The sequence below is a fragment of the Cebus imitator genome, unplaced genomic scaffold, assembly GCF_001604975.1.
Source record: "Cebus imitator isolate Cc_AM_T3 unplaced genomic scaffold, Cebus_imitator-1.0 Scaffold514, whole genome shotgun sequence".
In the NCBI taxonomy this organism is placed as follows: Eukaryota; Metazoa; Chordata; class Mammalia; order Primates; family Cebidae; genus Cebus; species Cebus imitator.
In genome coordinates, this window is record NW_016107829.1 from 307,364 (window position 1) to 321,718 (window position 14,355).

Below are 14,355 nucleotides of genomic sequence, written 5' to 3' on the forward strand. Positions count from 1 at the left end.
ACAAACATTAGCCAGGTGTGGTGGTCCACGCCCATAGTCTCAGACACCTGGGAAGCTGAAGTGAGGGGACTGCTTGAGCTCAGGAGGTCAAGGCCTCAGTGAGCCAAGATCATGCCACTCAACCCAGCCTAGGCAACAAAGTGAGACCCTGTCTCAAAAAGAATATGAGACATTTTCCAGAAAGTTAACATGTCTAGGTCTAGATAAATGATGGGATTATGGGCAGTTTTATAAATGTTTCAGAATAGACATGTATTACTTTTGTAATCCAAAAGAAAGCAGTAATTTTTTAAAATTATCTTTAAAGCAGCAATCCCCAACCTTTCTGGCACCAGAGACTAACTTTATGGAAGGCAATTTTTCCATGGACAAAGGTGGGGAGACAGTTTCAGGATAAGTAAAGCACATTACATTTACTGTGCACTTTATTTCTTTTATTATTACACTGTAATATATAATGAAATGATTATACAACTCACTGTAATATAGAAGCAGTGGAAGCCCTGAGCTTGTTTTCCTGCAACTAGATGGTCCCATTGGGGGGTGATGGGAGACAGTGACACATCATCAGGCGTTAGATTGGCATAAGGAGCACGTAACCTAGATCCCTCGCATGCAGTTCACAATACGATTTGCACTCCTATGAGAATCTAATGCCGCTGCTGATCTGATAGGAGGTGGTATCAGGTGATAATGTGAGAGATGGGGAGCAGCTGTAAACGCAGATGAAGTTTCACTCACTCACTCTCTTCCTGCTGTGTACACCATTTCCTAAAAGGCCACAAACTGGTACTGGTCCATGGCCTAAGGGTTGGTGACTCCTGTTTTAGAGACTACTTAATGGAATTAGTTACATTGAAGATTATTTTGAAGGGAAGAGCCAGATACTAAATAGCACATATTAAGTAGCACATGCAAATTCTATCTTCATGAAAAATATATAGTTTAGTACAAAAAGAATAAGGACTGAAAAGAAACAATAAAATGTAAATAGTGTCTGAGTTAAATAGTTATCAGTCATATTTATACATTCTGTATTTTCAAAACTTCCTCAAACTGATTTTTTCAGTTATTCAATTTATGTTTCCCCAGCTTTAATAATGCATAATTGACAAATTAAAATGGTACATATAGTATACAGCATGATGTTTTGATATATGTACACATTGTAAAATGACTAAAGTTAATTAACAGATCCATCACCTCAATACTTACGTTTTGTGGTGAGAACATTTAAGATCTCTCAGAAGTTTTGAGTATACATTATTTTTAACTATAGTCACCATGCTACACAATAAATCTCCAACTCTTACTCATTTTGTCTAATTGAAACTTTGTGTCTTTCAAACCACATCTTCTCATTCCCCCAAACCCTGGTCATATCTCCTTCCTGTTCTCTGCTTCTGTAAGTTCAACTTTCTTAGCTTCCACATAAAAGTGAGATCATGTAGTATTTGTCTTTCTGTGCCTGCTTATTTAACTTAGCATAATGTTCTCAAGGATATGCATGTTCTCACAAATGACGGGATTATCCTCTTTTTAAAGGCTCAATAGTATTCCATAACCTATACTACATTTACTGTATCCATTCATTCATCCATAGACATTTAGGTTGAATCCGTATCTAGAATAGGTTGGCTATTGTGAATAATGCTGCAATGAATGTGACCGCTCAAATAAATTGTGACATTAATTTCATTTCCTTTGCATATACACCCAGTAGTGGAGTTGCTAGATCATATGGTGTTTCTACTTTTAATTTTCTCAGGAACCTTATGTTTTACTGTTTTCCATAGTGACTATACTACTTTACATTCCCATCAACAGTAATACAAGGGTTTCCTTTTTTTTACAGCCTCACCAACACTCACTATCTTTTGTTTTTTGATAATAGCCATTCTCCCAGCTGCAAGGTGATATCTCTTTGTGGCTTTGATTTACATTTATTGCTGATTAGTAAGGTTGAGCATTTTTTCCATATGGCTGTTGGCTATTTATATGCCATTTTGTGAAAAAAAAAAAAGACATATAAACAAGACCCTTTGCCCATTTTTAAAATCTTGTTTTCTTCTTGAGTTCCTGATATATTTTGGATATTAACCTGTTAACGAGATGCATAGTTTTGAAAAAACTTCCTCCCATTCTGTAGGTGGTCCCTTCACTCTGTTAACTGTTTCCTTTGCTGCATAAAAGTTTTTTATTTTAAGGCAATCCCATTTGTCTATTTTTGCTTTTGTTGTCTGTGCTTTTGGAGGCAAAAAGATCATTGCTCAGGCCAATGTCAAGTAGCTTTTTTCCTGTTTTCTTCTAGTAGTTTTATAGACTCATGCAGTTTCAGAGGCTCAGGTCTTATGTTTAACTCTTTAATCCATTTTGAGTTTATTTTTGTATAAGGTGCAAGATAAGAGTCCAGTTTCATTCATTTCAATGTGGATATTCAGTTTTTTCCACGTAATTAACTGAAGACACTGTTCTTTCCCCATTGTATATCCTTCGCATCTTTGTTGAAGATTAACTGTAAATGTGTGGATTTATTTTAGGGCTCTCTATCCTGTTCCAATGATCTTGAAGACACTGTTCTTTCCCCATTGTGTGTCCTTGGCACCTTTGTTGAAGATCAAGTAACTGTAATGTGTGGATTTATTTTGTGGCGCCCTATCCTATTCCAATGGTCTATGTGTCTGTTTTCATGTATCTTGTTGTTTTGATTTGTACAGGTTTGTAGTATATTTTGAAATCAGAAAGTGTGATGCCTCCAACTTTGCCCCTTTTTCTCAAAATTACTTTGGCTACTTGGGATTTTCTTTGATTCTATATGAATTTTAGGATTTTTTTTCTATGTTTGTAAAAAGTGTCATTGGAATTTTGACAAGGATTGCATTCAATCTGTGGATTATTTTGGATAGGATGGGCATTTTAACAATATTATTTCAATGCATGAACAGAATATCTTCTTATTTATTTGTGTCTACTTTTATTTCTTTCATCAATATTTATAGTTTTCAGAGTATAGTTCACCTTTTGGTTAAATTTATTTCTAAGTTTTTTTTAATGCTATTGCAAATGGGATTGTTTTCTTGATTTCTTGAATAGTTCCTTGTTAGTATGTATAAACTCTACCAATTTCTGTATGCTGATTTTGTATTCTGAAACTTTACTGAGTGTGTTGATTAGTTCTAACAAGTTTTGGTGAAGTCTTCAGGATTTTCCATATATAAGATTACATCATTTGTAAACAAAGGCAATTTTACTTTTTCCTTTCAGATGTGACTATCTTTCATTTCTTTTTCTTGCTTACTTGATCTGGCTAGGACTCCACTACTATACTGAATAGAAGTGGGGAGAGTGGGCATTTTTGTCTTGTTTCTGATCTTAGAGGAAAAGCTTTCTTGCTGTTCAACATTGAGTATAATGTTTAATATGGATTTGTCATGTGGTATTTATTATGTTGTGATAAATTTCTTCTATCCTTAATTTATTGAGAGTATTTATCATGAAAAGATGCTGAATTATGGCAGTTGCTTTTTCTACATCTATTGAGGTGACCATATGGTTTTTTTCTTCATTCTGTTAACACGATGTATCATATTTATTGATTTGATCTGTTACACTACTCTTGCACCCCAAGAATAAATCCTACTTGTCATAGTGTGAGATCCTTGTATGTTAATCGGCTTGCCAGTATTTTGCAGAGGACTTTTGCATCTATGAACATCAAGGATACTGAACTGTAATTTTCTTTTTCATACATATAATTTTTTTTTTTTTTTTTTTTTTTAGAGACGGGGTTTTGCCATGTTGGTCAGGCTGGTCTTGAACTCCTGACCTCAGGTAATCCACCCACTTTAGACTCCCAAAGTGCTGGGATTACAGGCTTGAGCCACTGTGCCCAGCCTGTAATTTTCTTTTTTACAGTGCCCTTGTTTGGCTTTGGTATAAGGGTAACATTTGCCTTTTAAAATGAACCTGATAGTGCTTCCTCCTCTTCAATTTTTAGGTAGAGTTTGAGAAGAAGTACTATTAATTTTTCTTTAAATGTTTAGTAGATTTTACCAGTGAAGCCATGAGGTCTTGGGCTCTCCTTTGATGGGAGTTTATGAATACTCTTTCAATATCTTTACTTGTTATTGGTCTGTTCACATTTTTTCCTCATGATTCCATCGTGGTGGCTGTACATTTCTAGGAATTTATTCATTTCTTCTAAATTGTTCAATTTGTCAGTATATAATTGTTCATAGTAGTGTTTTATGATCCTTTGGATTTCTGTAGTGTTAGTGGTAATGTCTCTTATTTGTTTTCTTTTTTCCTCAATGAATCTAGCCAAATATTGATAAATTTGTTTACCTTTTTGAAAAACCAACCCAGTTTCACTATTATTTTCTATTGTTTTCCTAGTCTCTATTTCATTTATTTCTTCTCTGATTTTATTATTTCCTTCCTTCTGCTGACATTGCACTTAATTTCTTCTTCATTTTCTAGTTCCTTTGGGTATAAAGACAGATTTCTACTTGAGATCTTTCTTATTTCTTAATATAGGCCATCGTTGCTATAAAGTTCTTTCTTAGAACAGCTTTTGCTGCACCCCATAAGTTTTGGTGTGTTATGTTTCCATTGTAATTTATTTCAAAATGTGTTTTCAGTTCTATTTTGGTTCCCTCTTTGACCCACTGGTTACTGAGGAATATTGTTATTTAACTTCCATGTATTTTTGAATTTTCATACTTCCTCTTGTTATAGATTTCCAGTTTCATACTGTTGTTTTCAGAATAAAAAAATAGTTGATATGATTTCAATTTTCTTGAATATTTCAAGAGTTTTTGTGGTTTTGTGGCATACATATTATCAATTTATAATAATTTGTGTTATAATGTTTATAACATATAACAATATTTGTAACATATTTGTAACAGGATCAAGTTGTAACAATTGACAAATTAACCCTTTTATCATTATATAATGACCTTCTTTGTCTCTTATGGCAGTTTTTGGCTTAAAATCATTTTGTCTGATATTAAGTATAACCACCTCACTCTCTTTTGTGTGGACTCTTTTTCCATCTCTTTACTTTCAGCGTGGGTTTATCCTTAAAACTAAAATAAGTCTCTTGTAGGTAACAATTATTGGATTTCTTTTAATGCACTCAGCCAGTCTATGTCTTTTGATTAGAGGATTTAATCCACTTACATTTAAATTATTGATAGGAAAGTACTTATTACTGTGGTTTTTGCTGATCATTTTCTGACTGCTTGAAGTCTCTTTCATTCTTCTCATGTTGTCTTTTTTCATGATTTGATGATTTTTGTCATTGGATGTTTTGATTCCTTTCTCTTTATCTCTTGTGGTTTTAACACAGGCTTTTTCTTTGTGGTTACCTTGAGGCTTACATAAAATGTCTTAAAATTATGACAGTCTATTTTAGGCTGATAAATTTAACTGCATACAAAAACTCTACATTTCACTTATTTTATGTTATTGATGTCACAATTTTCATCTTTATGGATCATATATTCATAAATTATTGCAGCTATAGTATTTTTTAATACTTTTGTCATTTAACTTTTATACAGTTAGAATTGACTTAAACTCTACCATTACAGTATTAGAATACTGGGAATTTGAATATATTCTTATTTTTACAGTGAGTTTTCTAGTTTTATTCTGCTTTCATTCTGTTAGTGTTCTTTTATTTCAATTTGGAGGACGTCCTTTAGCATTTCCTATAAGACAAGCCTGGTGGTGATTAGCTTCCACAGCTTTTGCTTGTCTTTGAAAGTCCATATTGCTCTTTTATTTCTGAAGGACAGTCTTGTCAGATATTCTAGGTTGACAGGGTTTTTGTCCCAGCACTTTGAATATATTATCTGTCTTTCAGCCTGGAAGGTTTCTGCTGAGAAAGCTACTGACAGCCTTATGAGCAATCTCTTGTATTGATGAGTTTCTTTTCTCTTGCTTTACAATTCTTCTTTTGTCTTGATTTTTGAGAATTTGAGTATATGGTCTTGGCAAAGATCTCTTTATATTTAATCTATTTGGGTTTTTCTGGAATTCATATATTTTCATGTTCATTTCCCTCTCCAGAGTTGAAAACATTTCTGTTATTATTTCTTTAAATAAGCTTTTGGCCCCTTTCTCTATGATTTTTTCTGAGACTTCTATAATGTATATATTGGTTCACATGATAGTGTCCCATAAGTTCTAGAGACTTTTTTCACTTTTTTTCATTCTTTTTTCTTTTTGTTCCTCTAACTTGAATGAACTCAAATGCCTTGTCTTTGAGCTCACTAATTCTTTCTTCTGCTTGATCAAGTCTTCTGTTGTAGTTCTCTGTGGATTTATTATTTTTTTTTAAGTTCAATCATTGTGCATTTTAGCTTCAGAACTTCCTTTTTGGTTCTTTTGTATGGTTTCTACTTCTTTGGTGAATATCTCCTTTGATTGGTGTATTGTTTCCCTGATTTCATTTAGTTGCCTGTGTTCTCCTATAGCTCACTGAGCTTCTTTAAAATGATTAAATTTAATCAAACTAATAACTACCTATAGAAAAAAAATCAAATTATACCAAAAAAAGTTCTTCTTAGCATTTTTTTTTTGTACCTTTAATATTACTCCGTAACTCTAAACAATAGACGCATACCTCTTAGGGTAGCAAGCTCCTAAGATGACCCACTGATTCCCACTTCCTGATATTCACACTCCTGTGAAGTCTACTTCTAGAATGAAGAGATTTGACCTATGTGATCAATAGGATATTTTAAAAAGTGACAGTGTGTAACTTCTGGGGATAAGTAATAACAGGTTTCTTAGATTACTCACTTGGAAGAAAGCAGCTGAGGTCTGTTATCAAGTTGGGTGGTGAGCAATCTTGGTAGTAAGTTTTATAATCCTAGTCAAGCCTTTAGATGGACTTCAACTTCTTGAGAACTCCCCTACCAAGCCACAGTAAATTCCTTTTATTGTTGTTTTAAAATACAAAGCTTTGGAGTGATTTGTTATGCAAGTTGTAAATAAATATTTATATGTCTTCTTAATCTTGAACATTCTCTATATATGCTCTGCTATGAAAAATGGGAATTCACTCACTGTCACATCCCCCACTTGCAATCCCCTCCTCCTCATTTTCCCAATTGGTGATTATTCTTTCATTTGAGAGAAAAAGATTCTATCTACCTTGTATAGTTGAGTTTAAATTATATACCAAAAACTCTCTATCTCTTTACATAAACTTTTAGTTATATGTCTTAATCTCAATATGTAATATAAAGGTTATGATTACTCCCTCCTATTTTCCATATTCTTACCTCATAACAACCTGCTTTCTTCTGTCAGCTACAGGTATTTTCTCCTGCCTTTTCCTTTAAGACAGTAGGATCTGATTGCATTTATGCTGTTGCATAATTGTACATAATTCATTGCTGCTTTATTTATACACTGATTCTGATATTTGAAAGCATAAAAAATATTGTGACAATGTAAGAAAACTATTTTCTTAGGAAAAGCCACATTGTATGATAAAACTACATTTCCACATCTATTGATCCAATGTGATGATTCCCAGGGGAACTGAAGGAACATTTGTTTTCTTAGAGTCCGTCGATATCTCAAAATTATGCCATATCTCAGTTTCCTTCATACTTGGCCAAATCTTTCCTTACAGAATTTTTTCCCTTTAACAGTATTTGCATGTCTTCCTCATTTTGTCGATAAGATCTTCCAGCTTTTCGTAGCAATTGAGTTAATCCATTCCATTCTCCCTGATTTCATTCTTGGAGTACTCTGCATTTTCTGCTAATTTTGACTTGTTTTCCACATGACCCAGCTAGCATTCTGGTATTTCAGTCTTTATACCCTTGGGTTAATTCCATCATTTCTTTTATTTCATGTCTTCCTATTACTTGTTTTTTGCTTCAAGTTTTTGTAAGCCATGTTGTCAAATATTTTCTTCAGATTGGCTGTGTAAAAGGGAAACATTGTGTGACCTTGCCTGAAACGTCTTCATTTATACCTTCATACTAGACTAAAATGGTTGTTAGATACACAATTCTGGCTTCAAAAAAATTTCCCTCGGAATTTCGAAGGGATTGTTTTATATATCCATTGCCGCCAAAGAGAAATCTTATATCAAAGATTGCTATCTTTGCTATCCAAATTTACGTAACTTTTTTTTTCCTCTCTGGGAGCTACCAGAGTCTTGTTATTACCTTTGCTTTATTGATATTTTGTAATTCAATGTCTAGATTGTTTGGCCATCCTTGAATCTATCTAAAATAAAAACTCATATTTTCTCAACAGTAATAAATTTTCTTTCATCATTATTTGACAATTCTCTCTTGCCCTTTTCTCATATTATCTAATAATCAACTACTGAACCTTCTGAGTTTATTTTCTAGGTCTCAACTTTTCTTTCATATTTTCTGTTCACTTTAATTTTGCGGTATATTCTTTTCCCTCAAATTTATGTTCCATTATCTCTAAGTGTATAGTTTATAATTTTCTCAAACTTTAATTTGCTATGTTGTTTCACTGGATTTAATGAGGTATAAAGATAACAAGCTAATTACATCACAGTACAAGTTACAACATCAAACTGAAAACCAACTTCAAACTGAAAATAATCTTCACTGGCTCTTCGCCCACCTAGGAAACCTCTTTCTTACTGTCCCAGGTCAGGTGTGTCTAATAAGAGAGGGCAGAGACTGAACAATGGGGTTACATGCTGTAGAACAGGAACACTAAGGATTGGGAACGCTCAGGTACTTGGAGTATCAAATCAAGTGAGATTTTTGTATAAAAGGGTGGCACTTTCAGTGTTTTGGTAACCACACGTACTTTTGTGAGGATCTTCTGACCCTTGTTACTAGTGCTTTCACCAACCATAGCAACAAGCCTCTTTGCCTTCTTACTAGCCACACTTACAGCTCGATTTTCAGATGACTAAAAATAAAAATACAGTTTTACACATACACACACACAAATATACACACATATATACTTTCTTTTGCACAATGTCGTGGATAAAAGGCTCCGTATATGAGTATAAAGTGAAAACACAAAGCCATTGTCAGTGGATTCTTTCTAATAGACTTTATTTTTTAGAACAGTTTTAGGTTCACAGCAAAACTGAAGGGAAGTAACAGAAATTTCCCATATACCCACTCCCCGCCACTACATGCGTACCCTCCAGGTTTCTTTTTTGTGTACCTTTTCACACTTTAGTCATAAAGAGTACCCACAATTTGGGCCAATACTTCTGGAAAGTAAATTTTTATTCTACTAAAATTAAAATGCCAACAGTAATTACTTCTGGCTAGTGATTTTTAAATGCAATGATTTTTATTTTTCAATTTTTATATATTTTGCAATAAATAGCTATTAATTCTACTATTCAGAAGAAAATAGTGACCTAAAATTTTTCTGTTAAACGAAGTTTGAATAGTGAATGTTAGAGAAAAAGAGGAGAAACTGCTTGCTCATGCTGAGTGTTTGTTCTTGGCACAGGAGAATTTATGTATTTTTGTTTTCCTCTTAAAAGAGGGATATTGCAAACTAGCTCCCAAAATATGTGATTAGAAACACTTAGAGTTCTCTCTGTTTCAAACACAGCTGGGATCTGGCTTCAAACATAGAAAACAACAAGCAACATGAAATGAAGTCTGGCTTCACTGACCACATCCTGCCCACGGTGTCATGAAATGATAAAGGGGGGAAGATGATATTAAAGGCTTGTGACTTCGCTGTCCTGTCTTTGATCATAATACCTCCCCCCCCAACAAAATGGACTGACATTTTTATTTTTGCAAAAATAATTTTATAGAAATCTAGTGGATCAAACACGCAGTGATCCAAAGCATTTGATAAAATAATCAAAAATTGATCCAGGCATGTCAGAGGTTGTGCTGTGTGGTTGAGACAGGGTTTTTCTCACCTGCATTATTAGAAATGTGACAAAGCATCTCATGTTGTGTACTTGTACAACAAATTCTTTGACCAGAAAGCTACTATAAAAATAAAACAGGAGAAATGATCCACTCAATTATTTGAACGGATTTGCTAAAATCTCTGAATTTGCTGAAATCTAATTTGGGGGGAAGGTCCTTTTTAAGACTATTGATTTGAAGAAGCCCTGCAAGGTTACCTGCCTTAAGCGGACCCTCCTGTTTTCCATTGTAGGAGTCTTTAATATTGAACATGGGCAGATTCCTCTACTCCACTAGGATATGGTATACATATCTTGATTATGGCATTCACCACTTTGGATAGGAATTGCATGCACACTTGCCTACTTTCCCAACAAGGCTGTAAGATCCTTTATTTATTTTGGTTTTTATTTTATTTTTGGAGATGGAGTCTTGCTTTGTCACCCAGACTGGAGTGCAGTGGCACAATCTTGGCTCACTGGAACCTCCGCCTCCCAGGTTCAAGTGATTCTCCTGCCCCAGCCTCCCAAGTAGCTGGGTCTACAGGTGATCAACATACCTTGCTAACTTTTGTATTTTTAGCAGAGACAGTGTTTCGCCACATTAGCCAGGCTGGTCTCAAACTCCTGACCTCACGAGATCCACCCGCCTCAACCTCCCAAAGTGCCGGGATTACAGGCATGAGCCACTGCATCCAGTCTATAAGATCCTTTTAGGCAGGAATTAAATCTTGGCCTTTGCACAACGCCCCCCTACCCAACTACTTGGTCCTTAATAAATCTTAATTTCATAGTATTTTTCCCATTTGAACTCATCACAAGAACAGCAACATCAGTTACTATTTGTTGAGCACCTACCATTCTAGGCAACTGGAATCATTTTCTGTAATCCTTGCAGCAACTGGAAAAGATAGGTCCTTTGTACATTTTACCAATAAGAAAACTGAAGTTCAGAGGAATTATGTCACTTGGCTAAGTGCACACAGCTAGCGAACTGAAGGGCTAGAATCCCACTCCGGGCCTGTGTGATCCAAAACCCATACTGATACTTTCCATTATACCCTCCGAATCTCTTAAAGAAAAGCATATGAGAAGTCTCAAGAGGCGGAGGGAGGCCATTTGCTTCTACCTGCGGCTTTCAGAAAGACTGAGGGAACACACCTGGGACATTCTAATACACGTTAACATAGGATTCATCCTCCACCACAGCTCTCTCTCCCTTTCCAAACTTTAATGCATCACAAGCACAGGGGCCACTGCCCTTTCACTGCTATTCCAGACACATTTAGAAAGAGGTGAAATTGAAGTAGGATGAGGGTAAATGGCTTCTTATAAAAGGACCCAGATTCTCTTTGTTTTAGAGCACTTGAATGACTCTATTCTTTCTCTAGTTCCCTTTTAGGAAAACTTTTTTAAAGCCCCCCAAAACAGCAAGCAAAGCACACACTGAAGTTAATAAGAAGAATGTATAAAGGAAATATTTTTCCATTTTGCAAACCCTCACACTGCTCGTACTTATGATACATCTTACCAGAGAGGATGTCCTGCAGAACATGTCAGAATTAGAGATGATGAATTTTTCAGCCACTCTTGGCTGCTTCTAGCTGTGCTTTGAATTTGACCCAGGCAAGTCTAATATAGAGTGCTGACACGTGGTTTCCCCCACTTTGTTCATGCTTTGGTGTGTTATCTCTCAGCTGGCGGAATGATCTTATGGTTTATTTGGCATGGTACATAAAGGGCCTGAGTTATGTAAGGCTATTAAATCAGAACCTGTCTAGGCATCTTTGGAAGACGGTTAGCCTAGTTCATTCTGGGCAAATACAATTAAAGTCTTGGTTATTATTTACAGCAAATACCAGTAAAAATAACCTGAAGTTCCTCGGTTTATTAACATTGATGCTGAAGAAGAAGGGGGAGGATCAATGTCGAACATGTTCGCTGTTGCCGCTTGCACTGATTAAACCCCTACTTGTCATATTCTATATCGTTGTACTGTAGTTATAGTAAATGTTCCTTGTAATGCATTTTCAAGTACAAAAATTGCTTCAGAAAAGAGCATTTAGAAAACTAATTCTATTGAAACCAATGAAGTGTTGACACATTGCCTGATGCAGATTTGTTTAAAGAGGCTTGTTTTAAGTTATAAAAGTACAGTCCTAGAGGGAAAAATCAGTGACTTCTCAGTCTAGTGACTGAGAGAACAGTGAGGCAGTATGTGCAGCCAGCACCCCTTCATTAATCCTTTCCCGTAATTCTACCCTAGTCACCTTCTCCCTTCCCTGACTCTATAGAATTTCAAACCTGCTGCCAGCCCAGGAACTCACTCAGAAACCATTCATTACTCAGGCAGGCATTTATAATGTTTGCTGATGTGTCAGTGAATAGGAACACAGTGTAAATCCGGACTGAAGAGTGCTCTTTTTTGTCATCTAAATTGCTCCTATGTGATGTGTTCCATAAGCGTTAGAAATCACCAGGGGTTTTGACACACTCATCTTTCTGAAAGTAGCATTTCACTGTGCCAAATCCTGGGAAGAAAAAAGGACAGAAAGTGTTTGCAGCTGAAAAGAGAGATACAGCGTTAAGTAAAAAGCTGATTATTCACCTCAAACTAGGCCACTGGCTCCCACAGAAAACCTTCAGTGCCTGCAGGCCCTGCTGAAATCAAACAGAAAAGCAGGCATTTCTTGCATTCTAACCAGGCTCTCAGTATAACCAAATTAAGCAGCTTAGTGATGAGAGAATGTTAATGAACGAAGGGTGTGATCAGCAAAGAAGGCTAGGCCAGTTTTTGCAGGATAAGCTCTGCTGGGGAGAAACATGCCTTCGCCATTGTTGGGGGGTGGGGGGACTTCATGATTCACAGCTGCTTTATCCCAGGATGTTACTTAGGAGTATCCACAATGAATCATGTGGAAACGAGGTTTCTGGTAGGGTACAGGGAGACAGTCTTTTGTTCACTTCGCTGGGGAATCTATCGGATTTGCTGTGGCTCCCATCCATGGTCATCTATCTGGACACTTGATTGAGTATATCATTTCCAAATTGTGTACCTGGTATAACCAGGATATTCAATTGTTTTTTTTTAATTGAAATCAAATTCATGTAACATAAAATGAATTATTTTAAAGTGAACAATTCAATGGCATTTAGTATATTCAGAATGTTGTGTAACTGCCACCACTATCTAGTACAAAAATATTTTCATAACCCCAAAAGGAAATTCCATAGCCGTTAAGCAGTTACTCCTCATTCCTCCTCCCTCCAAGCTCTCGTAACCACCAATCTGCATTCTGTCTCTACGGGTTTGGCTATTCTGAATATTTCATATCAATGGAATCATATGTCTGGCTTCTTTCACTTAGCATAATGTTTTCAAGTTTCATCCATGTTGGAGCATGTATCAGTACTTCATTCCTTTTTATGGCTGAATAATATCCCACTATAAGGATAGATAACGACAAGTTGTTTATCAATTCCTCCATTAATTGACATTTGGGTTGTTTCTACCTTTTGGTTATTGTGAATAGTGCTGCTATTGATACAGGAGATACAAATTATTTAGGCAGATAGTGAGAGCAAGAGAGTCCTCAGCAGAACTTCTCTTCTAACAAAAAGCAGCCCTAGAAATCATTTTTTTCTTACAAAGAGCGGCCTGAAAGATCAAACTACAAACACAGATTAAAAAGCTGGAAGCTTGCACAGGAGAATGCCAGGAGCTGCACCAATAGAAAAGGGCTACCTGGGGGGCAGGTGTGTCCACCATGGAAGCTCCATCTTCCTTTTCTGTTAGCACGTGTACAGTAAGAAAGAGCTGGGCAAAATGGCGAAGCTTGGCAGAGGACCCACCTGCATAATAAAAGATTGGGATGAGGGCTGCCAGAGACATGTGTCCTATGCAGATGGTTCACCTGGTCCTAACCAATTTTTTGTGCCCTGTGTAGATCAGTTACCGCCTCCCCACTACCTCATCTATAAAATCCCCTGCATCTCACCCAAGGATTGGCAACTCATTTTTCCAGGACCCTTCTCTGTACCAGAGAGCTATTCTCTTTTGCCTAATAAACCTCCACTCTTAACCTTATTCTTTGTGTGTCCACATCCTTGATCTCCGCGGCCATGAAACAACAAACCTCGGGTGTCACCCCAGACAATGAGGCCACATCACTATGAATATGCATATGCATGTATTTGTTTGAGTACCTGTTTTCAATTATTTTGGGTATATACCTAAGAGAGGAATTGCTGGGTCATATGGCAATTCTATATTTAATATTTTAAAGAACCACCAAAATGTTTTCCATAGCAGTTGAACCATTTTATATTCCCATTAGCAATGTACAAGAATTTTGATTTCTCCACATCCTCACCAATACTTGTTATTTCTCATTCCTTTTGTTTTATAGTTATCTTAGTAGGCATGAAGTGGCAGCTCATTA